Genomic DNA, 26,968 nt, shown 5'->3' on the forward strand with positions numbered 1-26,968 from the left:
ATATTTGTAGCAGTAGGACATCAAACAAGCATGTGCAATGCAATCGGTCTCTCCTTTGGGACCTTATATGTATTTAGCTATGCAGCACATTAGCCCATTAGCTACTGTTCTTTAACAAGTAGAGAAAGTAAGCACCAACCTGCGTGACACGCCAGGTATAGGAACACGTGGAAAGAAATATTGCCTTTCAGCTGGAAATGGTATAGTTGTCAGATTCCGCCGTCCTTGCGCCTGCCACGTTGCGGAACTACATGTCCCATGAGGCTCCGCCCAGGAAGTACTTCAAGGGGCGAGAGACATTTCCGGATGCGCGTTATTCTGAATTTTCCTGTCCCCGGCGTGAGAGCGGCTGCTCTGCACGCCAGTTCCGGGTTCCCAGTTCTGCAGGGCGATTTGTGGTGAAACTAGGATTGCCTGTGGTCCGCTGTGACTTCTGGCCCTTCGCGCTGACTCTTCTTCCCCCACACTGCAGTAAGGCTTTGTCTTCTCGGCAGGTAAAGTTACCTAAAACATTCAGCCGCGTCTCGCGGCAACTGGTGTGTGTGCTCCTGTTCTCCCGAGCGTAACTTTATTTACGAACAAACCTTTGCCGTCTGAAGGCTCCTTGATTTCTGGGTTTTGATGTGCGGAACACGGTGGCGGTCGAAACCACGTGTTACCGTACATTCTCGGCATATATCATATTGAACTACGATGCGGAGCGCTGTAGTGAGGATTAACTACGCGTTACCGTGATTTGCTATTGTATGGCTGTGTATGGATTGAGACAGAATTCAGTGGTGGTCGCAACTACGTTTTTCTGTTGAAAGCCTTTTTTCTTTTGTTTGTGGTTACCTGTACTCTGAAGAGTGGAGGGGCGGAGTGTTGTGGTTATTGCCTCCTACACACTTCCGTGTCCTACGTATTGTGTATGGAAATAATATACATTACATTTGCTTTCATGGACCCCCTAGATACATTGAGTCCTCTGAGCAGCTTGTGGTATGTAGTGTGTGGTTGTTTCCGGTTGTCAGTTGGGGTGTGAATGTGCCTATCAGGGTGAGGACCTCATTCACGTCTTGTCTATATTTTCCTTAGGACATTCCAAAGGCTGTGGTGGAGTGGCTATATTGGTTCACTATCAAAGGCCTTTTCTTCCTTTATCTGCAGGTATATAAGTGCATATATATAGCGAGAATTTATGAGTGTAGACTTGTTTGGAATTCAGCATATATTTGAAACGTGTCTTGTTTTCTATTACAGGCATCCTTTCCCTGCTGACCCTTTCCTTTTTCCCTCCCCTCGTTTTTTATTTGAGTTTGTTATTTTTCTCCCTCGCCTAATGGCTCGAACACCCTGTGTATACCTTTCAGGGTGTTGGTGACATTTGGAGGTGGAACCATTATTGCAACGGCTGGATCCCGTGGAGGTAACCTGACAATAGTCCTCTGTTTTTAATATAAAGCAGTGCCTTCGCTGGTCACATCACTGAAAATACAAGATTAAAAAAATATATTATTGTCTACGGGTGCTTGTGGAAGACAATTTCTATGGACTGGAATCTAGAGAATGCTAAAGTCCCTCATCAGAAAGCAATTCTGGTATTTTACTGACCTCTGCTGGTCGTTTTCTATCAAGACAGTTAAATAGAGGCAATTGAACAGGAAAAAACGTCCCTAAGCGGAAGCAGACAAGTGCTAGGACTGATCTGCAGAGCCCACAAAGTACATACACATATAGGTATATATTAAAGTATATATACTAAAGTATATACTATAGGTCTTGAATGCTTGAACTAAAAATGAGTGCATCATTAGATCAAGCATACCACCTCTGGCCATAATCACAGTCTAGACTGTGACCCTTAGTAACTTCAGATGCCAAATTATTGAAAGTGATGCAAGGCGCATATGCACCCACTTTCTGTGCCCCCGGGCACTTTTTTACTACTATTGGAGGACTTCTGCCTATTTTGTATTACAGGCCTAGTTGTCATCTTTAAACCGAAAGGCAGACCAGTTGCTTCAAACTGCTGGTCCCCCTTTCATAAGTGTGCTGCCTTCTGAGCAGGCACGAGTTTGAGGCTGGTCTGGGAACATATTAACTGTAATATGGGGTAATTGCCTGGTCTGTGGCTGGCGCATCCAGGTAAAGATGTGCCGCAGCTCAGACCTGAAGTGTACAGGACCAACCCTTCCCACTCCTGTACGGAAAAAGGGTACAACGCCCAATAATAACAAAGGTTCCATGGGTCTTATTTCAAAAGCTAATCACAGCTTCACTTGTTTCGCTTTCCACTGATGAGCACTACGCCATCCACAGTAATGTATAGCACAATACCCTTTAAAGTTAGATAAATGTTTAACATTTCTGCAACTGAAAGGCTGAGTTCATTTGTGTCCGTGTAGATTGTAGCTAGTCAAAGTAAAAGAGTTTGCTCATACATGCATTATTTTTTTTAAAAGCTCCACAAAACCTCTGTTTTTGTTGTGCAGACCAGGGCAAGCCATCCTTTACATAATCTGAGTCCAGGTGGTTGTAACGGTGCATCACACTTCATACCTCTCTAGTTGCAAGAAATCTAGTCAGTTCTTCTCAAATGTTTGCCAAACACTAATGTTTTACAGAGTCGTACCTTTGGTAATGGTGATTTTCTCCCACATCCGCTTACAGATAGGATTAAAGTCTTCCCATTGGCAGGTCCACAGCGTATGTCTCTCAGTGTTATAATGAGCCCTTGGGATGTGATGCCAGAATAACATTCAGTATATCATCAGATATGACAATGTAATCTGCAAATTATTGTCCTAGTGCAGTTAATATTAGAAAATTTACATCCAGTGGGAAAATACTTTTGGAAACAATATTCAGGGCACAATATTTATTTTAAATGATATTTCTGTATACAATAATTTGACAATACAACAGTGAGAGGGTGTAATTACCTAGCTCTATATAAAAGACATTTCCTCGAGCATTAAAATGGCAATTTCCAATGCCACATTACAGAGTGCCCAAGTGATTTAACTTAATTTGTATCCACCTTCAAGGCTTAACTCTTGAGCCTATACTCTATCACAGGTACTACAAGGGACAAACAGTTCACACAGGGTAAAATTAGACATGAAATCTCAATCGAATGTCATTGAGTCAATAGAAAGTAAATGGCGTAAGATCCTCTAGAAAGGGAGCTTATTGAACATGGTGCTTACAACTGCCTCTGGACCTATGTGTGTGAACTCCAGCTCACAGCCTCTAATCCTATGGGTGGGTCAGCTCTTCACCTGTCTAAGGTCGATAAATGGAGTCCCACTAAATAGAAGAATTGTAACCAGAGTTATTTACAATGCTGAGAAGAATCAAATATGTGCTAGCAAGCACTATATAACAAGATTCAGAGCATTATGGAAATACTAATAGATGACAGAGATACCAATCTCTAGTTCCTAGTATGGCTGCGCCTGAATATGATAAGCTGCACAAACGTAAAGCATAGTAGTGATTAACCTATGAAAAAATGTGCCTCGCTTTTAATTGAGCAACGTACCAGTGTTATGGGTGCTAGAATATTTCTAGGGACTGAGAACAAAACTATGCCTTAGACATGGCACAACAAATAGTATTTAAAGTGGACATTATTTTAACATATTATATATATATATATATATATATATATATATATATATATATATATATATATATATATATATTCATATCTATATTCAGTTTATTGTGAACACTGAGGGAAAGAACTGGACAAGGGTCATTCAGTCATCGGACACCGCAGAAACTGCGTGCACATCATCCAGACTTGGATGTTCAGTGCCTACCTGAAGCTCAACCTAACTAAGGCAGAATTTCTGTTATTTGCCAAGAACAACAAACAAGATACAGCACAAACCGGGCTTCAAACCTCAACTTTTATCACTTGGATTCACCCCGGACACCAATCTCACCCTCCAAATGTCAGATTGCCAAAAAACAAGCATGTGCAATGCAATAGGTCTCGCATTTACAATGCCAATAGCTTAAAATCTTGCAAATGCGAGACCTATTGTATTCCAAATGCTTGAAGGTATCACTAAGTTGCCCCTTTCTGTCTCCCATGGCGCCTGAAGATTTCCCTGTTTGTTATGGGCTAAATGAATAAGCAGGTGGTCACAAATGCACATGAGAGACACTCCTGCAGTAAGATAAACTCATTAAAGAAAATAGTGCTTACAGACTAAAGAAGATGTACCATGTAAGAGCCAAAGTAAAAGGGCAAATCCCCATGGGAGGTTACAATTTAAGACAAGGCGGTACTAAGTAGGGATTAACCAGCCTAATAACGAATCAGAGACCGGCATTTACGAAGGACAATGAAGCAAGCCATTGAAAAATATGGGTGGAGATTGGACAGGGCTTCACGTACATACTCCAATACAGCATGGTTCGCAGATCAGCGCATGCACTAGCCAGGCTTGTCCTAAAAACCACAATTACATCCTGCTACCTGCCTCCTTTTCTAAAGAAAGTCAAATAGTTTCTTCCAGACAGCAACTAAAGAAATGCAGTTGAAGCCCTTGAAATTTTCCTTATGGAAAATGTTCTCTATGGCCTCCCAGATGCTACACTGGCACCCCTTAAGGACATCATACACACTACAGCATGTCTCATCCAGGTTGTGAAGAAATTTGATCACATCACCCCATCCTAATGGAACTCCATTGGCTCCCCTGCAGGCCGCGCCATCATAAAAAATAACTTCATCATTTACAAAGCTATCACGGCCAGCACCCCTGCTTATCTAGTTGACAAGCTCACCATCTCTTGTGGCTCTCTGCATAGCCAGATGCCATCTGACTGCAGACTAAGAAGTGCAAAAAAGGAAAAACAAGATAGCATTCCTTTTCGATCCATTCACCCAGGGCCTGAAAAACATCCCGTTATCGATGAGAACCACCGAAAAGCTGTTATATTTTAGAGAAGAGTGCGGATGTACCTCTTTAAAGAACACTACATTACAATGCATTAACCATCCACAAACCAGCTACCTCTCTTATCACTTGTTAATTCATGCTCGTCTTCTATCCTGTTAATGGCTCCACTGACTGACTAATGGTCAGGTTCATACTCTAGAAATACCACATACATGAGTCTGTGTTGCAATTAGTTATTCAAATGCAAGAGAATGTCTGCAATTGGAAGAGCCCATCCAATTTTATTCTAAACCCTAAAACGATTTGCAAACATTATGAAAGCCAACATTTCTTACTTAAATTATCACTTTATCAGTAAGTTAATGCAGTGTGTCTAATCCTTAAATTCTGGAAAGAAATAGGATTGGGAGAAGTGGGGGAATTTGTGTTATTCACAGACAACAGAATAAATGGGAGCCTATTTGATAAAACCAAATAACAACTAACATGGGGTAGTATCAGTTTTCCTACTTACATATTCTCAGATCAACATGCAGATTCTCCTCTATTGAAATAGAGAATACGAGACAACAACCAAGCACCTTTATAAGGAAAGTTCAATCCAGTTAGTGTTTGGCTTCTGGCCCGCCTATATCTGCCCTTTGAAGAAACATCCCTTGTGCTATTTAAGAACACATTTTTATAAAATGGAAACCAGAAACATCAACAGAAATTCATTTCACATATTGGAGAGAAGCTTCGGGGTATATTGTAATGGCTCTTTGGGGCACAAACTTTACAAGGATGCATCTTTAAGCCCAAGGGCTCGTACAATAAACCCAGGAGCTTCTCCACAACCATACTCCAAATAGTTCAGAAGAATGCCCAAGGTGTACTAAACTCAGGAACTGTATCGACACAATAGGGTCTTGCCACAGTTTTAAAGCCATGAATTTGTAAAGAATCGTCTTGAAATACAGATAAATTCAGACGGTGATGTGATTCTGCTGGGCAGCACCGGCCATTTGGGACCTAAACCTGTAAGACATTGGTGGTTTATTTAGGCTTTAGTAGATAGGACGGTAATGACTACCTATTGGCAGATGAAAACCCCACCATGCTTTTATGCTTAGCTTGACAAAATGAAAGGAGTAAATAGGTGCCAGTAAAACATTTCATAAGATTTGGATTTAATATGAGAATAATATTGAAATTAATTGATTCCTTTTTAAGTTTAGTTGAAAGCTGGCAAAGATCTGAATATGTATTTTATTTACTGGGATGTATATTGACAGTCTTTTTTATGTACTATGTAAAATGTAAGTTCAATGCATTTGCATAAAATTTACTATTATTAAAATGAGCTTGAAACCATAACATTTTTAAAAAAAAGGTTGTGCTAACCAGGCCAAGGGTGCAACAAAGGGAATAGTTTTGTTTACCAAACACCATGTATACCCAAGAATCAACAATTCAGTTGTACAGGCAAAAATAGCTGGAATCTTATGGTATGTTATAGAGATTTGAATACCTCAATGAACCAGTCAGTCATAGGCGACAGGAAAAACGTTTATGGAAAAAGATATGTGACCTCCCTCAATCAAAAAACACCAACCCTTTCAAAGAGGCCAGGCTTTACATCCAAAAACGACAGGGTTGCAGACACACTTGTATTGTAACCCTTTTTTTAAATTCAGCCCCACAATTCACCTAATTGGCAGCACTTGGAAGGAAGTCATGTTATCCAAACACCATCAATGTTCCACTTGCAAAAACAGCTAGCTGACCTGAAAAAAACCTTAAAAAAAGAATCATTAATTTCTAAATGCACTAAAGAGGGCACTGTGACATGCTGCACTATTGAGACAACACCATATCAAACAATCAGGTTGTTCCCAGGAGCTGTAGACAACTAGAACTGTAGATAGATGTGAAGATGGGTCGGCCCTAGCAGCAATGGCAGCCCGGGATAAAGATACCCCTTTACCCTGGAAGCAGAGCTGCAAATGGAGAATATTTACTTTGGGAAGTCAAAAATTGTGGAGTGATGGAATCAAGCATGGCAATTTGATGGGGTACAGAGTCATGAAGAGCAAAGTCAATTACATTCATCCTGTGGGCCACCAGTAAATTACAGGTTCATGTGCATTATTTTTACCAAATACTGCCCTCAATCAATTCCCTATTCCATCACACCTTTACAGGAAGCCACTGCACGTTGTATGTATTTTTTAGTGATGTGTGTTTCATAGCATCCGAACTGTTGTTGGTCAAAGGACAACTTATGGTCATGGAGCAGAAATCGGGCCACACTGTGTGACACCAATATTTCAATCAAATACAAACACCCGGAAAATAAGATTGTTAAGCTGCTTATTTAACTGCCACAGACTGACTGCATTTTAAGCAAGCTTAGTGAGCTAAAGCACCTGCTGTAAACAACATTTTGTATCCAGCGAGCCACCGGATATAATCTTGGTCAAACAGCTTAATGTTTTGTTCATCTAAGGCTGATAAAATAGGTTAAAAAATAATTAATTGCATTTTCCGCTATTTCTGCCTGCCATTATTAGCAGGCAGAGGATGAGAAAGAGAACCACTCTTTGAGATGTACCTTTATGCCAACACAGTAGGCGAGAGATGTCACAGAACGTGCAACATGCACAAGAGGAGAAGCAATTTTACAGGACCACCTAAGTGCCCTCAGCAGTACCTGGATCAGCCTGATGTGGAAGGAACACTTCGGTGGGATTTTCACCATAGGGATCATCAGATAATTCAGGGCTTTGGGAGCGTGTAAGTGTGGATGGTATACCAGGATTCTTTCTTTTCAGGGACTGCGCTAAAGTCAGACTCAAGTTGTAATGTTTAACCTGCAATCTGTTGGTTTTTAAATGTGAAATAATCTAAGTCAGAGGCAAGCTGTATGTTGCCCATAGAAAGTCTAGGTTTTGGTTTAGATGGTCAGACCAAAGAATTGACTAAGGATCCATGTTGGGCTCTATAACATTCCATCAACACACCAAAGCATCACTTTATTAAACATTACATTCAACTAAATCTGTGCACGCCAACGTCAGATCAGCCAGCGTCAGACTGTAGAATGGCTCAATGGGAGGCATACAGTGTGGCTCAATCTCTGCTTCATGAGCATAAGTCGTCCTTTGACACAGTGTGGATGCTGCGAAGCACACCACTACAAATGCACACAAGATGCAGTGGCTTCCAGTAAAGGTGTTATGGAATAGGGAATTGAACTTCAGTAGGGGGAGGCCACATTGGCTATCTGGGCTTATGACGGGTGTGGCCTGTGCCTGCCCCTGTGCCCGGAGTTCCTTACACTGCGCTGTGACGTGGGCCTTCTCAACTGCAGGGTTAGAGCTAGGACCAGTCTACCTCTAGAAGTAAATGCAAGATGAAGGACATTTTTAGAAACTAATTTCAGAAACGAATTTCTCTTATCTGGCCTTTCCCTGACTCTAGTCTTTTGTTTTATGATGCTTGGACCGTAACTCTTGTTTATGTTCCTATTTATTTGTAATGCATTACATGTTCCTTGAATGGGGGTGAGCGTTATTCTGTAAATAAACACTCTGGATTTGTTTTCCAATAAACAATGAAACCACGAAAATATGTCCCTTGGGAAATCTTACTGAAGCGTTTCTTAGGTTTGGACTGAGAACACGATCACAATATTTTTAAAAAGCCTGCTGCAGTAAATAAAAAAACTGAACAAAAAATCTGGTTGCTTTCTGTGTACAATGCATCTAAGAGAAAACTAACTTAATGTGAGATAATTCAGAGTACTTTTGAGATGTGAAATAGTCTCTCATACATTGGAATCGAAGCACTCTATAGAAAGAGGAATGATATACCAAACAGCAAAAAACGTGAGGTGAGACAGTAATACTCCTATAGGGTGATGCCTAACCCACTTTATGTTATCTTAAAGAATTAATTATAATAGCTCTTGCAGGCAGCTGTACTGTCAAATCAGGCAAACAAATGTACTGGTGAGTCAGCGAGCCCCACAATTTAATTGTAGTTGAAAGCGCGAAGACTTGAACCAGAATAGTTGGGTAACTAGTTTCTTTATTTATCGTATTTTATTCATATGGTGTTTCATATGCCATTAGTTGCGTAGAGGTTTATGTAAATGTGCCAGCACACACATGTTTTACCCCTTAATGGTGCACAGGCCTGGGGCTTTCTCAATGCCATACACTAATGTTTAGTTTCAAGGTGGCTTCAGAATCTAGATGGAATATGACTGGTTTTTTGTCGATAGCAGTGGTTTGTCACTAAATCCAAAATAGATAAATGGCAAAATCCTCTAAAAGTCAACGTGGAGACTCCGGTCGGCAGCTGCAGTCGTCAGCAAAGAGCAAGAATCCCTATCAGTTGAGGCCTGTCTGCATGACTGGTGCTTTCACACTTGTTGACAGTGGATGTCGGTGCTGTTCATGCATAGTTATGTGCATTAGAAATCGGTGACTACGGGTAAGCATGAGGCAATCCAATGAGAAGAAGAGGCGGTATTACCACTACTGAACAATATAGCAACTGAGCGCGCGTGTGATCACAGGCAACACAGGAGCGGGACCTGTAGCGTGCTGCCTGCCCACAAAGAATCTCAACATTTGCAGCGTTATCACTAACACAAAACCTGGACAATTATTGCTACTAATTTCTAACATAACACTTGAGGGTATGTCCAAAGAGATTTGGTAAGATGAACCTTTAAAAAATACAAAAAAAGAAACAAAGTAATTGGAGCCCATAGTTAATAAAAAAGAACTATTTTGACTTAAGTAAAGTCTAAACTATGGTTTCAGAGGTACCTGTTTGTGTTAATATGATTATTTGATTCCAGCCTCTGAACTCCTGAACCAAATCGCTCCTGTACTTTTGTCGCTACCTCCTTAGAAAGGCGGCAGTTGCCACTACATGGCTTTGCATAACACCATTTTCATACACAATAAGCAAATGCTGAATTGAAGACAAGTCTGACACACACTGTAATTATAAATTGCAAACCATATAAGCAGCAACATTATAATCTAATTTATTTTTCTCATACATGACCGTTGTACAGAAGTCTGCACATTATAGAGGAACGCAGATTCAAACACAAAGACCTGAACGTGGCATAAAGTGGTAAATATAAAATAACACAGCATTGCATAGTAAAATACAACATAATATTCAATAATACAACATGATATGACATAACACAACATAACACCTAATAACACAACAGAGGATAACATAACACCTCAAAACACATCTCATACAGTAGAACATATATCATGCCCTCTCTTTGGATGCCAGTCATTGTAATGTAAAGTTTATCCTACTCTATGAGAACACTTTTAAAGACTCACACAAACAGTCACAAAGACACTCATTGAAGATATAATTAATATACAATGCCAGAGCACATCACTTGTGCATTTCACATGCTTAAACAGATCACCTGCCAGTACCTGTTAAGTGGTAATTGCATTCTCAGAAATTACATAACACAGTTCCTCCTCCACTCACTCCAAATCTGTAGTGTCCCAGCCTGCATTAAAATGTTCTCTCTCCACCCCTAAGGCAGTAAGCCTTATGCCTCTTATGACGCACTTTGCACAGCCCATGTTTTCATGAGGAGGTTCACCGTGGGGTGAAATGTGAAGAAAGCATGTAAAATCTAGTTATACAATTTGAAATCAGGTGCTGATCTTCATCATCAGAAAGAACGAAGAGAGTAACTAATGCAAGCAGAAATATGTGGAGCTACCGACTGAGTCAGACGACGGCACTGGTGTATCCCAACTGGTGGCAACTCAGTAGGTAGCCCAGAACACTGAGACCCACATATGCAGCCTGTGCACAGCCAACTAGTCACGTCCACTTATCCTTCTACAATGCAGGTATGGTACCCCTACACCGCTCCTGTGAGCTGCTGTGCCTTACTTCTCCTTTAGAGATGACTTACTCTTGAATTTCCAGTAAGAATTTGATTATTCTTTACAAAAGCTTTGTGAACTTGGCTCAAAGGCGTCTCTAGTACATGACTTTTGGCCTTGGATTCACTGCCAGTATAATGGCTAAAAATAACCAATTTCCATAGGGGCTTTGAAAAGTGATTCTTATGAAAGATTTGTAATATTTAATGATTATTACAAACAGCTCTAAAATAAAGTACTCATATGCTAGACTCGGCATCTTTAGAGTAGTTTCCCCTGACTTTTTGCCTGTACATCCTGTATTTTTTATGCTGTGCTGGATTTTGTTGTTGCTGGCTTAGATGCTTTGGGCACTTTGCCACTGCTGTGTCAAAGTGCAAGTGCTCCCTGTGTACATTGTTATTACAATTGGTTCTCCCTGATTGGCATATTTGTTTTACTGGTAAGTCCCTAGTAATGTGCACTGAGTGTGCTAGGGCCTGTAAATGAAATGCTACTAGTGGGCCTCCAGCACTGATTGTGCCACCCACATGAGTATCCCTGCATGCAGTTTTAAACTGCTAAGTTGACCTAGCAAGTGCACCCACTTTCCAGGCCCTAACCTTCCCTTTCCTTACATGTATGGCACCTCACGGTAGGCCCTAGGTACTCCATGGGCAGGGCACAGTGTATGCAAAAGGCAGGACATGCACAGTTGTGTGTGACCTGTCCTGTTAGTGAAATACTGCCAATTTGATTTTTCACTATTGAAAGGCTATCTGTCCCATAGGACAGAATGGGAAATACTTAGTACCGAACTACAAGTATATCTTCCCATTGGGACAATATGAAGAAATAAAGTTTAGGCTCTCTGAACTCAAAATTTAATGACACATCTTTTAGTAAAGATGGTTTTTAAATTGTGTATTTGAAAATGCCACTTTTAGAAAGTAGGCATTTTCTTGTTTAACCATTCTGTGTACCCCTGCCTGTTTGTGTATTGACTGACTGGTTTTGGAGTGACAGGGACTGGGGATGTGCATTCACAGTAGACAGCCACTGGAGGTGGGTGGGTTGAGGGTGTCTGGCCCTTCATGGATGACTCAGATGTAAGCTGATTAGGGGCTTGCCTACATTTAGAGAAGTGGGAGGAGATTTCGAGGCACCTGAATAGGGCCTTGTACAATGTAAACTCACCGCCCCCCTGTGGTCATACTGCACCAGTGAGGACCGAACTGGTTTGGACCGGGCTCAGAGACCTTTGCACAAAAAGAACAAAGACAAAATGGGGTATAAGTAGTAGATCTTAAACCTCAGAACTTTAGATCACTTCTGGACTCAAGAGGAACCTTTGGAAATGAGAAGAGCTGAAGAGCTGTGAGGAGGAGTACTGCCCCTTTGCTGTGTGCTGTGTAGGGTTGTCCTGCAGTTGTAGTTTCTGCCACGAAAGAGAAAAAGACTGGAACTTTGCTGTGACCCTGCTTGAAGAAGAATGTCCAAGGGCCTGAGTGTGCTGGTCTCCATTTCTGAAGTCTCAGGGTCACAAAGACTTCACCTCCCAGCTCCCCTTGAATCTATTGCTGAGAGTTCTGACCCGACAGGAGGTGCCTATTCCAGTTTTGGGCCTCTGGAGGTTGTTTCAGCTATTGGGAGCTCAAAGAAACCTAAGAGAAGTAAGAAAACCTGTCTCTGAGGTTGTCAAAGACGCCACTGTGATCCAGCAACCTGCACCAAGGCCAGGGGCACCACTCGTGAAGTGAACAATGCACCGCCCAGCCTGTAGCGCAGCTCGGACGCCCTTCTACGCCTGCAGTTATCAGCATTTCCTGACGCCAGCGCTCGCACCGACTCCTCCATCCTGTTATCGCGGAGCCGATAACCGCCGAGGGTGACTCCACGAAGTTGCCAACTTTACATTATCACCAGAACCAATGCTTCACCACCGATGCAACCGTCTACCCGTTTCCTCGACTCAACAAGTCGCCTCCTAGCGATCATGTCGCCTCACCTCCCCCGTGGCAGCCAGGGAGCCAGCCTCAACCTCGGTACTGACACCTCATCGCCTCAACGCTGTGCATCTTCATAGAATTTGTTTCCAAGGTACTGTTTGTTTGGGGTCCATGTGACTCCGTGCCCGACACGGTGCTCCTTGCGGAAGGCACCATACTTTGGATTTATTGATATCACGAAGTCGCAATAGTCCTAGGTGGAGCTATTTGTTTTCTACAAGCTTTCTTTTTGCAATAACTGTTCTAAATTCATATCTTATTACCTGTATGTTGGATTTTTGTCGTTTTAGCCTTGTTGAGTTTAGACAAAGACACTTTATTTAGCTAAACTGGTGTGGTGTCCATTTGTTGTGTTATCACTGTATTCCTGTGTGTTTTGAGTGCAAATACTTTACAAATTGCCTTTGGGATAAGTCTGTCTTCTCATGCCAAGCTACCGAGGTTGTGAGCAGGTGTTATCTAAAGTGTGCATCCCCCTTATAGTGACTAGAAGCAAGGGTCCCTATTTGAACAAAAGTACCTACCTCTGCCAACCAGAGACCCCCATTTCTAACATCGTATCATGGACGTTTTAGATTGGATTGCTGCATGCAACAAGAAAATAAGCTCCTTCAAGTTGTTCTACGCCTTGTAATGGTCCCCATCTGTTACTAATAGTTAAATATCAATGACCAAGATTTACCTAGACTAAAGACTAGTGCACATTAGACAAACACTGGACTGTTTCCAGCTTGGCTGGGCTGTGTTGTGTAAGGGTCAGGGTGTTCAGCCAAAGATCTTCTAGCTCTACTCTTCTGGAACAACAGCTCATTGGTCTGTCACAGGCTTCAGTAAAAGAGCTGCTCAGTTGCATTCGTGGTCCCTCGTTGCTGAGTTTGGCAGTAGCTGCTTATTAAACAAGAGGTGATAGAGATTGTTTTCAGTTCCAAGTGGATTCAGTTCCATAGCCTGATGTAATGGACAGAGAATGCTCAGCTCTCACACTGGATTCCAGAACTGGCGGGCTTGTAGTCACTCTGCATGTGTGGATTGTAAATATATACAAGCAACGTATTTGGAAAATGTGTTATTCCAAAATTAAGGGCCAGTTTTGTAGTAAGCTTTTTCTACAAAGCACTGTGTCTTAAATCAAGCCATTTTCACAACGGGGTGCCAATGAAGCATCTTCGGGGTTCAGTATGATTTGTACTCTGACTAGCATACGTAGAGCTAAGTTGTACAGTCACCACAGTTGTTCCTTTGGGAGACATAGATAGAATCTTTGTTCAGTCTAATCTTGTATGTTAAAATGCTGTCCTACTCGGTCACTAGTGGGGAAAAGGTCATATGAGGGACCGAGTAAAAATCATAAAATTGGTGTTCAGCATGCATGCTGTGTGCACAGCTAAAGACAGGTGCTCCCAGACTGTGGCCTCCAGGACAAGTGCGAGAAATATGCCTCTAGGTGATATCCGCAGAGCTTGGATTTCTGGCGTAGAGTGTGGGTGGACAGTAAGTATTTCAGTTTTAAGTGGACAAAGATTTAGTCCCTTACACAGAATTGCTGCTGGCAGCTTAATGTCAGAGTGCTCTCATCTACACCAGGTACCCAAGCATCAAAATGGCTACTGCATTCCTAATATATTAATTTTATTCAGTTAACCAAGTCAAGCAATCATTAAGAGAGGATAATGTATTGGTCTGTTCCCTGCTGAACACATTATCAGATTTGTCTGCAACAATTACGCCATACATTTATAATGATGTTATCTCCAGGAACGCTTTCATAAATCTATGTTCTATTTTTCTGCACAATATGTCCACTAAAGTTGTGCATGTGTGATTAATGTGCGATACAGGTGCACCTTAAAGACAACCCTACATTTAATTTTATTTGTCATCCTCATCATTTAATATTTGTAAAGAACTTGTTCACTCAGAGCATATTGGCACTGTAGGGACACATGTGGCCGCAGAAACAGAAAAAGCATCCAAGGCAGTATCAGTACTTATTTGTTACTACTTTACATGTAATTCATTGTTGTTGGTGATGAAGATATTTGTTTCATCTCAATAGGTGTACATACATTAGCACAACAAGAAGGACACAACAGGCTCATAATGTTGCAATATCGGGTTCCGACAGCCAGGACACACCGCTTTTACAGTGAAAGGTCTGCCACTTACCTGTAGAATTGAATATGTTTGAAATGAGAGCGCTAGAACCAAATAATAATTTATGGTTGTGGGTTTTGTGAGACAAATCATTTTAACTGGACAATGGCCATTAAATAAATAAATAAACTCCTTGTAATTTAGCTGGGCAATATTGTTCATTCCTTGCTTGACGGTGGCATTACAAGACCAAACGTATGCAAACCAGCCCACGTCTTCCACAAAAATAGCGACTGATTGAAACACCCAGGGTGTATCTATTATTTTCCAGAGACTTTAATATTTTCTAAACCGGCTTCCTCTTCTCCGCGTATTCTCTGCGTATTTGACTGCGAGACCCAGTGATCCAAGGTGCAGTATGGAGGATTTTCTGACACTAAAAAGATCTCTTCTTGCAGCACAGACTTTCATTTTCATATGTCTCACAACTCCCCATAAAGTCAATAAGTCTGGAAAAGGGGTGAAACCGTTCATGATGCAGGTTACCACTGATACATTTTAGCTACCTACATTGGGTTTATTTCACCCCCAAACCGACTCTGGAAAATGTGCAAAACACAATTTCCGAATGGCACCAGATGTAGGGTGGAAATGGATGACTACCTCCATGCCATCAATGTGTCCAATAATCAAAGTCTTTTGGCACAAGGTTATTGATTCATTGTCTACTACACTGATAAGGCCCAGTGACTTCTCACCACAGCAATGCTTTCGGAAGTGATAGATGAGCTGAGGAGCTCAAGAGGACAGAGGACCCTGGTAGGCCTGGCCACGCGTCTGTCCTAGAGAAATAATAGAATCTAGAGGTCAGAAGCGGTAACACCCCATAAGGTGTGTCTAAGGGGCATGGATTGGCACCCAAAAATAGAACTGTTTTACCACTCCAGAGGTATGTTCACGTAAGCACAATAAAATATGGGGCCATGGTAGAACTACTTTCAGTTGTTACCAGTATAAGTGACGTTGATTTTAATGTTATTCCTTGACCTGAAGGTGCCTGTGCCCAAATACAGGATAGTATATTTCATTCATGTTGTAATGGATAGGCGTCAATTATGTCTGTTATATATAGAGAAACTCAATAAAAAAGAGATTTATTAAACACATATTGATTGAGCAAAGTTATTTTGGTGAGCAATGCTACTACTTCTCCTCAGTACAGAGGTCAGAATTGACTGAGCAATGGGTCCGAAATACATCCAAGGCTCCCGGCTTGGTAAGGGAGGGACAGCGCGAGGAAGATTGCAGAATAAGCAAGCTTGTGCTGCTCCGAAGGACTTCAGTCCGTAGAGCTCTGTTTTTGGCGACTTTTAACAGATTTACATTTACATCCCATTTTAGACAACCATATCAAGGTGACTCCGATCACAGTACTTACAAAAACTCAGACAAATTCCATGCTAGCATCTGGAAATGAAGAAAAGGCAAAAAACAAGTGTGTGTTTCTTGTTTATGCCATCATGCCTCCAAGATCTAAAACATGCTTGAGGCAAAGTTCGCAAAATTAAGCATTAGGGTTTTCAGAGAGGTAAAGTACATATAGGCAGAAAGGGAAATTCAATTGGCTTTATTTGATGAGTCACTTAATGTACCTCTTGAGTAAACGGCGCTCGTCAGATGGCAGAATAGTGCAAGGAAAGAACTACTGAACACTTGTGCTTCAGTCTGCACCGATTGAACTTGAAACCTGAACAAGTATCACTGGTATTAGAAGTGTAGCCTACTATTAGCTAGACCTGCGGGAGACAGCACTTTGCTCAAATAATACCCCCCAGAGTGTTTCACTGCAAGTAGCACTAACCCATTCCAAATATTATGCTATTTTTAACGTCTACAAAGACAGAATAAATAATTTCATTCAATTTGCAATAGCAGAGTAGGTGCTTAAAAATGGATCGCAGCGTGCCCACAGACTCTGTAATCTGTTCCATGTTGTTCTTTCTTTTCTCTGCTGCTGTCATCGCTCGAGCGAAATAGATATATTTATTAACTCATCCCACTTTTCTTCTCTAATGCTTCCTGCTTCTTGAGGAGGTCTTATGAATTCATTATGATTCCCTTTTCTGACTCTGAAGACTCCATCTGCTGTTCCCCATTAAGAATATTCACCAATTAGATTAAATGCATGCTTCCACCAAGACTCACTGGAGTTTTTGCTACATCATTCCAAAACCCTAATTCCCTCCTATTTTAGCTTCAGACAGACAGCATTTTACGCTGAACATACCTGCAGATTCCTTCCATTTTGGGTTGAAACACCTACTGTCTCCCAACCAAGAATATATTCAAAAACATTTGTGCTATCTAAGCGGGATCAGCACTTTAAACCTGTTTCTGACTTATATGTCGATGTGGGACTTATTATCCAGTATGAGGACTTGGTAAGGCAACATCAGCTGTCTCATTCACAATTTTTTTAATTCCTCCAAATGCGATATTTTTTAAGTCGTAGAAATTTGAAATTGAGGCCAAACCCACTTATTGAGGCTGTTAGATCTCATGGCAAGATAGGGGTGTCGTATAGAATATTATCTTCATATAGAATGGATAATTTGGAGAAACGCAACGCACAGTGGATTGTCATATTGGGAGAGGAAATATCAGCAGAAGAGGCAATTGTTAGATCTAATGAAGTCTCCTTATCTGCAAATTTAAAAGTAACATTTTTTAAAACTGTATTTAACGTGTACTACACTCCTGCACGCATGCATAAGTGGGGAGATCGCTATGATGGCAAATGTTTCCGTTGTGGGGGAGATGTTCAGATAGCCTCCATATATTCTTTAGCTGTGCTAAATTAAATAAATTTTTGCAGGATATTGAAAATTATGTACTAATATTTTTGGAGCACTATTTACTATTACACCAGCTCTAATGCTGTTAGGGATCGGGCAAGCGGTTAACAAAGGAAATTTCTTCTATATACAGCGGTATTTTGTATTTGTGGCAATGACTGTGGCTCGATTATGTATAGCCTCTGAGTGGCTTTGTCCAGAGCTCCCTAGGTTTGAGTTTTGGCGTATGAAAATGTACTATTTAGCTAATTTAGAAACAAGCCTGTATTCTATAAAAGGAACTAGGAAACGAAAACTAGGAGAGTATTTATGGGGAGTCTTTTCTGAGTATATGAATGTATGATGCTAGGCCTCTGATTAATTATTTTTTTATGCTATATTATTCATGTATCTGGATTATGGTTGTAAACTTTGTTTTGGTTGTAATTCTCCTTTGCTAAACTGTGAAAATAAAAAATAAAAAAAATAAAAAAATTAAACCTGTTTTTGTTTAAACCATATATTTAGCATTTGTAAAATCAAGATATTCATATGATGATACATGGTTGATTAAGCCTGGTAACTGTATATTCAACTCACATCATGTACTTTGTTGCACTCAGTAATAGGAGCCCACATTTTGAAATTAGTAAACTGTTACCATGAATGATACCTAGGAAGCCATTGTATTATAGGACCTGTTACCTATCCACATTGCGTGATCAATGTTAATTGAGGCACACAATGTGGTTACTGTCCTCAAAAGTAGAAAAAAGCCTTCTCCTAGGTCTCACTGAAAGCTCCCACAACACCAACTCATAGCTGATGATGCCCTTGAAGCTGAATGGAAAGGAGTGAAACGTAGAGAGAACTTCTTCTAAGAAACATCTTGAATCGGTTATATTGGAATTGAGCTAAAAAAGAAAAAGGACTTGGGCTACCCAAACTAAATAACTTAAGATATGGCCATGAATGAGTTGTCCAATTCTAGCCTGCCTGCATGGAGCCCAACAACCTGTGGCATTGCCACAATGGGGAGAGAAAAGCACCCCGTGCAGTGATTAAAACAAAACAGTGTATCTAACCTCGTGAATATAGCAGTGTAGGTTTGTAAAAAGTCCACATTTGTAAAGCGCACAATCACCCGTAAGGGTCTCTAGGCGCTGGGGGCCGTCGGGAAGATTAAGCGAGCTATTGCCCAGTTTGTGAAGTTTGAACTTCTTGAAGTTGTGAAAGTCCTAATTTAACTTTGTCCACCAGACCTAATTTCAAAGCCCTTTCCAAGCATGTGCAGTTTGTGAGTCAACCTAACTTTTGTCCAGGTCCTGCTTAGTCACAATAGGTCGATTTCCTGGCTTTTAGCAGTTCCCCGAAGGATAACATTGGTTTCTATAGGGTTCAATGCCAAGGTTCGCTCTCATGGACTTAGCACTGAAATTGTCAGAGTTAATATTATCCCATTTTACCCGCAATGCTTTAAGATGTGCTTTACCTTGCAGTGGACTTAATGAAAGTGCTGAGCATCCACCAATACCCATATCAGACACAGATATTGCAGAGTGTTCCATGGTACGCCTAGCAAGGTTGTTTTAAGAAGCTTAGCCAAGAAATACTTAACATTAGTTGGCCATGATACTGACTCAGTCAGCCAACAATATTCCTCCAGAATCCCGGCTTACTTACAAGAATTCATGATTTTGACACTTCAAAGATGTAAGAGTCAAAATATATGAATACAAGACCTGTAATGAAAAATCTGTATCTTACTCCCATGTGCTTATACCTATATTTTGAATAAGTTCCCACAATGGTAAGCACTCTCATTGACCTCGTATAGTACTACTGGATATCTACACTAGTCATAGACTTTGAAAATACTCAAACACATAACTAAATATGTAAGTATAAATGTAACAGGTGTACATTACTGCACACTACTATATACAAGGTAAAACTGCATTCACATTCGTAAACTACGTTTGCCCTTTTTGCTCAGTAAGAATAACGTGTTTTCTTCTGATAAAACTTCTCCCTCTGATCCCCATCAATGCTGCAGGAGTTTGTTCCTGTTCCTCACCTCGAAATCTCATTCTTGCCTTGACAACAGAAATGTATTCGAGTATTTTGGGGGATTGAGATGTATTGGAGGAAACTACCTGCAAACTTTTGGTGAATAATCACAAACCCAAGAACGCCTAGACCTTATCCCCAATCATGAATATGTCACAAAAGCTCCGTTCCAGGTGGCCAAAAGGTAGATAGTTGTTGGTCAACTAGCAATCTCTCAGCATATGAGTGAGTTGAGTGATCAAATGAGTGCTGTCCGAGAGATGCTAGCTGACCAGCCCTAGGAGAAATTTCCTCACGTATATGTCACTCCGCAAGACCAAATGCCATTTAATGTCATCTGTGCACAAAAGCTATATTTACTTAAGATATAGTTCTGCTGTTGTTTAATGAATTAATACTGGAAGGTAAGAACTTAGGATTGTAGAAGAACAGGAAATCAGCAATACAAAAATGAAATGAGAAAGAATAACATGTGAAAAATAAAATATTAAATATGTGGAATAAATAGCATAAAACTCCACTCACAAATACATTGACATGCATATGTTCCTCCAATAATTTCAAAGTAATTTGATAAAATTTTAACAAGAACTATAAGTGACTGAGTCCACCACTAGATAGCTTCTTACGTCATTACTTTAAGCCAACTCGTCATAAATGCGATCACATGGAGTAGGAGTGTCCATTTGAGGTTAAGGATGGCCGATGTCACTCTGACTATGGTTAAAGGTTGCACTGAGGCTCATTGTGAACATATGTATCTTATATGACTATCCCAAAAATCTAGTATAGTTCCAACCTCCAGGACCCAAGTTGCACTCCCCTTTATAGAGTTTAAGAATCACATTTGATGTACTTATGTATTGTATAGGTTTTTTTTAAGTAGATTTCAGTTTAGTTACACAGAAAAAAACGCAAAGTAGTAGATCTGTGGACAAGCAAGCACAGAGATTAACGTTGCAACCAGTGCAGTGACTTGAATCTGTATGCAGTGGGTTAACAGTGGGTCGTTCTTGAGTCCCATGGTCAGGTTCGAAATAGATCTGCAGTGGGACACATTTTAGAAGGCGGAGGCTCAGTAGTGAACAGATGTATTGTCAAAATGCATGTATGTTAGATCATATGTTTTGAGAGTGGAAAAGCACTTTGGCCTGAAAGCCATTTACTGGTCTTACAGATAAGCCAGACAAGTAGTTCATCAAATATTTAAGGGAAAAGTATTGTGGGGTCAAAATATCAGTATTTTAGTTATTGACATTTCGGCGTTCAACATTTTGATTTCACAATATTGTTGTTCTTGATTTGCTGACATGCAACCCACAAAACAGGTCACTTCAACATTAGACGCTTTCAAAAGAACAACATGAACAGATCTTCAGTATGAGGCAGAAGGAGCCAGAACAACTTCCATAATTAAAATTGGACATGCTGATAACAGCAGATTGATGACTGAAGATCCTCCACAAAGTAGGAAAAAAAGGCAATAGCAAAATAAGTCAAAACTACACAGGAGCAACATAAGAATCCCTCAACTGAAGAAACAAAAAATACAGTTAAATCTATGAGAATCCTCGCAATTATAGCCTGTATCTACGATATAAGTTGTTTCAAAGACAGCAGGGTACCCACAGCAGTCTACCATCGCGATTTGTAACTAACTCTATTTACATGGATATATGAAAACAGGAAATGCTGATGAATTCAGTTCTTGCCACAAACCTCTAGCTCTTTACTATGGTAGAGAGATGTTATGCACAAGAGGGACAGCACATACATTAGACATTCTGTAAATAGCGTAATATTCCAAATACGCAAAAACACTGGGATAGTATCTAAAACAAAATTATCGGAAAGGAAAGAATGGCGTTGATTCACTGTTGATTGATTGCCTGTAGGCAACTTATCCAGTCCAGGCTTGACTACCTGAACTGGCAGCACTTTGCATTCTCAAAGCTATAAACTCTTTGATGTTACTAATTTGGCCCAACAAATCACACGATGCATAGGATTGCTAGCGAAAAATCAAGCACCAGGAAAAACCAGCCAGTCTTGCTTATAAGTAAAAGTGCATCTTCATTTTTAGGCTGAGCCTGGGCAGCCCATGTGCTGTTCTGCGAGGCATGCAGTATTCAGGTAGGGACTTGAAGCTCCACTCACTCTCCGCCCATATTTTTCATTGGCTTATGTCATTGTGAACATGTAAACTGTGGCTGTTCATTGGTTAATAGGCTTAGTAGTGCCTTCTTGTCTCATTTTGTAACCCCCAAGTACCTACAGAGTAACCCCCTGTTATGAGTGATGTTACTCAGTAGGCTTTAATTACAGGCTCTGAGCACTATTTTCTCAAATAGCTTTGTCCTAATTGTTGTTGCAGGCAGGATAGGCCACCTCCTAATGCTTTAAAAAAAATATTTATAGCATGGGCACCCAACGCATTTGCATTGCAATAGATCTCGCATTTGCAAGAGTTTAAGCTATTGGCATTGTAAATGACAATGCCTTTTATTTATTTGTTTTAAAAATAACACATAAATAACAGGCATTTACCATGCCAATAGCTCAAACTCTCGTAAATGCAAGACATATTGCATTGAAAATGCTTGTTAGTGTATGTGATTGTGTGGATGGGTGAGTGGATCAAGGTGACTGTGAAAATCAGTCAATGGTTAGATGAATGGATAGATGCGTGAGAACATCAATGGGCCGATAAATAAGTAAGTAGCGTGGATGGATGGCTACATTAAAGGGTAAATGCATGAATGAATTTAAAGGAGCAATGTAGGAGCAAATTTAGCGAGGTGAGGTGAGGATAGAAAGGACTGCAGTGTACGAGTCGTATATGGGTGAATGATTAAGACAGCTTGAAGGCAGTTTCCCTGACTTAAGAGGGATGGCAGCATTTAAAAAGAGCAGATTATGAATAACCAACAGGCAAATGCAGGGATCATAAAAAAGAAAACTCTGAAAAAATAGAAAAGTTAAAATTGTATATTACCATACATCTCGTAAACAAAAACTACCAAGCAAGCCTAAACATGCTGGCTTTAGCGACAGCCAGTAAAATTCCAGAAACAGCCAACCTGTGGCACAGAGCTGTACCAGGAAGACCATTTTCAGTTAACTCGATAAATTAGTTATGCAGAACATTATCCTGGCATGCCCTGGCTTGAGAATGAGGTTTATTCTTGTGAAGGCATGTAGACAAAATTTGACTTCGCTTGGCGAGTCTCAGAAGCGATTATATAATGCAAGGTCGTAAGAATTTAATAATTAATCACAGCATGGAGCCCATTATTTCTCACAGTGTGAAGTCCAGCACAAAATCACAGAGTTCTAATCATACAAAAACAGGATGAATCTATTACATTTGCCTCCGTGAGGCCTTCAAGACTGATTTAGAAGTTTCCATTCATTAGTGCAGCATGAACTACCACATTATTATCCCTGGAATAGACCCGAAAGGGCATATGAGGCAGGAACATTTTGCATCTTGCCTCTATCTTCCAGGGAGGCCATTAATCTCCCCATTTTAGGATAACTTACCAGGAACAATCCCTGATTCAGTCTTTTTTCCTTGTCCCCCATCAGAGACCTGGTCGGATTAAATTGCTGCTTATTTTCATAACCGAGAACAAAACACCAGGCACCTTGGTATTCCTGGGTACCAGGAAAAAGAGCTAGGAATCCTAAACAATGGTTCCCTCGGATTTAAATTAAGAAAACCACTAAAATAGATTGTAGCAATAGGGTAAGTTGGAGTATTTCTCAACATTACACTGCTGAGAACATAGTAATTACACTGTATTGTGCACTGGATTCATACATTTTAATTCTATGAAAATAAAATGCAGCAGCTCCATCTGATGACGCGGTGCTGTTGAATTGTGACATAAGTCTAAAACTGACAGTGGGTCTGGTGGTGTCTAAGGATGCAATGCAGCCACGTGGCTTATAACAAATGGTAGAATTCATTTGTCTCATCAATTGATGCACATGGACACGCATCATACAATTTCTTAGACTCTATAATTGCCCTCTATGAGGATAATACAATGTTTTCTGTCCTGATTTAGAGCCTGCCTTTAACTAACTTATTATAGTCGAAGTGTTGGAGTATTGTGCACTATTTGTTTGGACATTTCATGTATTATACACGATCAGTGGTGGCTCCTCTGCTAAAGCTATGCAGTGCAAAAAATAAAAAATGAAATGATAATAACCTCAAGTTATTATCATTTAATTTTTTCCAGTTGTGGCGTCTTTGTGGGGCGCGGCTGCTCTAAGAGCAGGGGGAGGAGTGGTTTGCACTCTCTATGTGAGCATGAGGGATTGGCCAGCCAAACAGTAATGCACACATAGCATGTTCTCAATGCAAGCTGCATTACAGCCGGAGTGGAGAACATGCTAGCCCCTGGCTGAGCGCCGTGTCACAGCGCTCAGACCAATCACAACACTCCATTGCAGCATTGTGATTGGCTGCCGGGAGAGTGGGAGCCCAGGTGCTTCCTGCTTTCTGTTTCCCCAAGATGCCGGGAAGAGGATGCAGGAGAGGTGGCGGTGGACGGCCAGCGCCCAGCTCAGAGGTAAATGAATTTATTTTTAACCTGATCCCCACCTGTTCCCCCTACCCTGCCACACTGCTGCTTCCAGGTAGCAGCTGCCACTGTACACAATACCAGTACTGCTTAGGTATAAATTTCCTAGGCAACAAATGTCCTGAAGATGCTCAGGTAAAGAGTTCAGCTGTGAATATATGTAGACCTCAATGTACTGACTCAAACACATATTTAGTAAAAATATATATATATATATATTTATTCAAGATTATGTCATACACAGCATACACAAATCAATTGTTAAAATAGGTGTCCACAAAGATGAAAAGGTAGCCCCTTTGATATTCAATTAAAAAAACATAATGTCTGCCTTAATACAAAGAAAGAATACAGTAAGTTTTATATTGGTTAAAACAATTTTCACACAGTCGTAAACAGGTTTTAACATCTAAACAGTACATGAATTGTCGTCATCCGTCTCTACGCGTGTTTCGCTGAGTAACTGCCTTCTTCAGGAGAGTCACACGATATTCGTACTAAGGTAATATTCTGCACTTCACATGAGCAGATATGGAACAAGGATGTATGAAACAGCTGTCACTGATAATATGTTAAAAGATCGCCTTGAGTACTGCAAAGGCCACTTGAGAATAAAATAACTACAACAGGATTCAGGCACTTTTCGGATCTGAATCGTGGTGCCCGGCATATATATTGATGGTACAAAGCCACACGTATATAATTATTATTGTAGGAGCACTGGGCGATCCAGGTGAAAAAAGAGATGCATCTTGATGATTTTGTGGATTGCACTGTATCTTGAATTGTTACGATGATCGAAATAGGTTCAAAAGTAAAAAAGACTTCTTATTTAGTGGTTCTGGTTCTATCGACAAGAGAGCGCGAAGGATTTTATGACACACATCAATCCTTATCACCCTCACGCCTCAAGCCTACAGAAAATTAGCACCATAAAGATTTCAGGTGTCGCCTATATCCTTGCGTCGCCCCTAGAACCAGAACCACTAAATAAGAAGTCTTTTTTACTTTTGAACCTATTTCGATCATCATAACAATTCAAAATACAGTGCAATCCATAAAATCAAGATTCCTACAAAGATGCTCCTACAATAATAATTATATACGTGTGGCTTTGTACCATCAATATATATGCCGGGCACCACGATTCAGATCCGAAAAGTGCCTGAATCTTGTTGTAGTTATTTTATTCTCAAGTGGCCATTGCAGTAGTCAAGGCGATCTTTTAACATATTATCAGTGACAGCTGTTTTATACATCCTTGTTCCATATCTGCTCATGTGAAGTGCAGAATATTACCTTAGTACGAATATCGTGTGACTCTCCTGAAGAAGGCGGTTACTCGCCGAAATGCGCGTAGAGACGCATGACGACAATTCATGTACTGTTTAGATGTTAAAACCTGTCTACGACTGTGTGAAAATTGTTTTAACCAATATAAAACTTACTGTATTCTTTCTTTGTATTAAGGCAGACATTATGTTTTTTTAATTGAATATCAAAGGGGCTACCTTTTCATCTTTGTAGCCACCTATTTTAACAATTGATTTGTGTATATTGTGTATGACATAATCTTGAATAAATATATATTTTTATTTTTTCACTAAATATGTGTTTGAGTCAGTACATTGAGGTCTAAATATATTCACAGCTGAACTCTTTACCTGAGCATCTTCAGGACATTTGTTGCCTAGGAAATGTATACCCAAGTTGTATATGCCCTGTCCTAGGAACATTATTTGTTTTACTTGAAATCTACCCACAATACCAGTCCTGAACATTGGAGTCGGATTACTGAATTGCATTTTCAACCAACAGTATTTTGTTATTTCACCATTTTCCTACACACTTTTACATTTATCTCACAATTAACCAGCACTGCGCCATTACATGGAGCACGTGCATTTTCTTCTACAATTTGCCATTGTACATTTTAAGAAAGTAAAATGTACGTATTTAATGTACAATACATTGTAATTTCTACATTCTCAGGAGTGTAATGTTGAGAAATACTCCCAACTCACTCTTTTTCCTGCTGCCATCGATTTTAGTCACTTTCTTAGTTTAAATCTCCCAGTGGTTGAGCATTCCAGAGACTGTTCCAAATAGCTAAAGACTTCATACCAGCCAATTAATAGACGAACACTGCACAAATGGCTACCAATAAAAAATACAACAGGTCAGCGCACCTGTATCGCACTCCACTAACGACAACCTTGTAAAGAGTGCTGAAGCGAGTTCAGGAAGTCAGTGCCACCTTGGCTCCTTTATTCTGTACCACATATTTCTGCTACACTTGTATCCTCAGCACTAACTGTGTACCCAGGACTGACTCGAAGGGACACTCAAGTGATAATTTGTTTTTCAATTTCAATTATCTTTGCAACATTCTTGGAATGTTAAAGAATTTCATGGTGATCTTTCTCCCCATGCAGTGTCATCAACCTTCGATGCTACCTGCATTGCATGTAAGTATGAAAATATTTAATATACCTGCCACCTCATGTTGAATTTCTGTGGAAGAGATAGGGGGTTTAATGACATGGTGCACTG

The 26,968-nt window shown here is 40.4% G+C and overlaps 1 protein-coding gene across 2 annotated transcripts in view; it reads right to left on the reverse strand.

The window, feature by feature from the left end:
- LOC144817963 (prolactin receptor-like) overlaps positions 1-26,968 on the reverse strand; it is a 552,158-nt gene that overhangs the window by 325,891 nt on the left and 199,299 nt on the right. Inside the window, exon 3 of one of the 2 annotated variants that reach the window (XM_078674936.1) lies at positions 2,615-2,715. The exons of the other annotated variant lie outside the window; for it this stretch is intronic. The gene's annotated coding sequence lies outside the window, so the exon portion shown is untranslated. The remainder of the gene's footprint in view (positions 1-2,614; positions 2,716-26,968) is intronic. 2 annotated transcript variants of the gene reach the window in all.

This window comes from Lissotriton helveticus, chromosome 2_1, assembly GCF_964261635.1.
Source record: "Lissotriton helveticus chromosome 2_1, aLisHel1.1, whole genome shotgun sequence".
In the NCBI taxonomy this organism is placed as follows: domain Eukaryota; kingdom Metazoa; phylum Chordata; class Amphibia; order Caudata; family Salamandridae; genus Lissotriton; species Lissotriton helveticus.